The sequence below is a fragment of the Limulus polyphemus genome, unplaced genomic scaffold (assembly GCF_000517525.1).
Source record: "Limulus polyphemus unplaced genomic scaffold, Limulus_polyphemus-2.1.2 Scaffold2492, whole genome shotgun sequence".
Classification (NCBI taxonomy): Eukaryota; Metazoa; Arthropoda; class Merostomata; order Xiphosura; family Limulidae; genus Limulus; species Limulus polyphemus.
The window spans coordinates 89845-93046 of NW_013668102.1; the positions used below are offsets into that span (position 1 = coordinate 89845).

Here is a 3202-nt window from a genome sequence, read left to right on the forward strand (position 1 = left end):
AGAACGAGGGATGCTGCTGAAGACGTGTCGCCTGAAAAAGCCACTGTCGAAGAAGAAACTCTACCCGGTTTTGAGAGGGAAAACAATGAAGCCGTTAATGAAGTTACTACAACTGATGTGACTGATGGGACATTTCCTGATGGAGCAGATGAACCCCACGTAAAGCAGAAGCCAATGAGACGGAGACCAGTATGAAAGAAGAAATGTCCTGTAAAATTAAGAGACTTTGTTGAATTTTAATTTTGTGTTTGTAAATTCTGTACATTTAATTAAGTTATTGTTAATTATCTATTGGTTTAATGTAAGTGGCTATTGTTCAGAACGAACAATACTAAGGAAGGGGCAGTGTTACGACAGCAGAAGTCACGTGACGTTGCTAACGCATGCGTGACTGAGTTTCTCGAATTATCGGGGAAGCTCGAGTGTGATCCAGACGCCCCTTTGTTAGTATATAAGCCTGGCAGAAAAGGGCGAGGGAATAGTTAAGCGAACAGTAGTTACAGTTTTACGGATAATTTACGATTTTGTTTCGAGCTAGTGTGTGTTTTGCACTCGTAGAGAGCGAACTTTTCGAGATTGTGAATCGCTGTGATTTATAGCGTGTATTGTAAAAGTTATTAAGTTCAAAGTGATGAAAAATGTACTGACTGTGGAATTATTGTGTACTAAAATTTGTATCAAGAAAGAATAAACTGGTTTAATCAAGAAATGAATTGTATCGCTGAAGTTCCTCGGAAAGAATTTCTACCGGAAATTAACAAACTAGCAGATACGCAACAGTATAGTAAAAAAATAAGATAACAAGACTAGAGATACTGTAGACATTACTTACTTAAACTACAAATCCCTATTTTGACTTCACCAAATATAATTCTAGGTAACAGCATGAAGCCAAAATAAGGGTTTGTAGTTTGAATAAATAATATAACCAGTCTTGTTTGCTTAATTTTTTATTATCCCTATTTGCAGGTTTTTAAATTGTATGTGTCCGTGTTTGTGCATGTGTGTGTAAACTAAAAGATTTGAGTAAAAAAGGTAATTTCACATAGCCAGCATCTAAAGCTTTGTATGAAAATTTCCACAGGTTGCATAAGATGAATAGATCAGTAGACAACAATGAAAATAACTGAACAGTATAAATCAGTCAAAATATGAGATGTTACTTTACAGGTGTTTAATAATAATATACAAAATAATAATCACGTACATAAACTTACAAGTAACTTGATAGTATTAAAAAAAACTTATAGGACCAAAGACCCTGGTAAATCACATAAAAAAATAAAAAAAACGAATAAAACCTTAGCGCTTTCAATAAGTACACGTGTCTTCATCGGGGAAGTTTGCAACAAATGAATGAACACAGTTCACTACGTACCAAGTACTACTTGTGAGAAATGTGTTAAAGAAACTAACCTCAATAAAACATTGTCTTTCAGTGCATTGGATAGTATAATTTATCTTCGGGTATCTTGGTATAACATATGTAAAGGTATATTGGAATATGTTATTTACAGTCTTGGTTGACAACTTCTAAGTTACAGATGTCGTTATTTTGTTTCACTTCTATACACTCATTCATATAATATCCACAATATTACAAGTAGTAATAAATTTTGAAATGATAACATAAAAATAAATTTAGTTTAGTTTAATTTGGATATTCGCACAAAAATTCACAATTCCCAATTTTTTATTTATCTTGTTTCTACACTTTTCTCCTAAATTGAACACAGCATCAGAATCATTGCTACAGCAGGATTGTTAGTTATTACTGTCTATTCAGCAGAACAGATGTTGATTATTGAAGTAGTAGTTGAACACCTGAAGCTTGTTTGATGTTGATTATTGAAGTAGTAGTTGAACACCTGAAGCTTGTTTGATGTTGATTATTGAAGTAGTAGTTGAACACCTGAAGCTTGTTTGATGTTGATTATTGAAGTAGTAGTTGAACACCTGAAGCTTGTTTGATGTTGATTATTGAAGTAGTAGGTGAACACCTGAAGCTTGTTTGATGTTGATTATCTAGCGTTTCCTATCTATTTCTAATCTACTTGAAGGAACTTAACACAGAAGTAACAGTGGTTTTGTCATCTTCACGTCACTCAAGCTGAAAGACAAGGAAAACATACCGAGTTTTTTTTTCTCTAGAAAATAACACCTCAATTTCATACTTTCAGAAAAACATGTCATTGCTCTTGCAAAAGACAAAACCAAACAAAAAAAAAAAACAACAACAACAACAAACGCTGTTCTCAAGAGGTTGAAAATTATAATATCCAACTTTAAAAGTACAGAGTATACTTCTTACTAAATTGATGTTAACGATTGTAATGAATGCTAAATAATGGTCAAAATGACCTCAAACGGTGTGCCACATACATACCAAGTAAATCAAATGCAGCTGGAGTGATAGACGTGCATGTGAAAGTATTTCCTCGTGCTCAGATCAAAATTTCTTTTACAAGAGTAATGTTATGCAGCCCAAGGGATTGACCTTAATACATGTACATTAATAACACGTCCCGCCTGTAACTCGATAGCTGGGTCCTGAAAGAAGTTTTGTCCTACCATTAAAGCAACCGATAGTAAACTGTCCTATACTTCCCCCATGTATCAACTGACATGTCATAAAAGAGCGTGCACGTGTGCCTTTGGGTATGAGACCTAGATGAATAGGGTTAGTTTTTCGAGCCTAAGGAATAGAGCCAGCTTCATATTCGATTGCAATATGAAGTGCATGCTTTAAGTAATTGATAGTAAAAAGTTTGCTGTGCTATTTTTTCCCCTTTATTTCCATAGTGGTTACAAGCCATGCAAGCTGCGAAAATATTTAGAGAAATTCCATTTATTGAACGTTAAAAATCCGGACTAGGCCTGTGGTCTAAATTTGTTATTCTATTTTATATATAATTATTCGGACTAGCGAGACTTAATAGTGGAGACACTTTTTTTTTTTACTTGTTTGGTTACGTTTTAGAAGATTTTGAAACTTGCTCTAGGTGATGTATAAAAGTGTTTAAAATACAATGAAGTATCGAAGCGCATCTTACGTTAAGAAATATTATATAGTTAGTGTATCTTTCTTTTTCTTGGGGGGGGGGGTAAAGCAAATAAATAAACAAATAAACAAGGTACACATTTGAGAAACTAAAATACATTTTGAATATATATATATATATATATATATATATATAAGTAG

General features: G+C 33.4%; 1 protein-coding gene and 1 long non-coding RNA gene across 5 annotated transcripts in view; one reads left to right on the forward strand and one right to left on the reverse strand.

Annotated features, from left to right (window-relative positions):
- Positions 1–3202, forward strand: part of LOC106467111 — an 81416-nt gene that overhangs the window by 7955 nt on the left and 70259 nt on the right. The window lies entirely within an intron of this gene.
- LOC111087695 lies at positions 1457–2588 on the reverse strand. Its single transcript, XR_002612353.1, has 2 exons — positions 2387–2588; positions 1457–2110 (listed from the first exon to the last, which is right to left on the reverse strand). It is a non-coding gene; the product is annotated as an uncharacterized LOC111087695 (long non-coding RNA).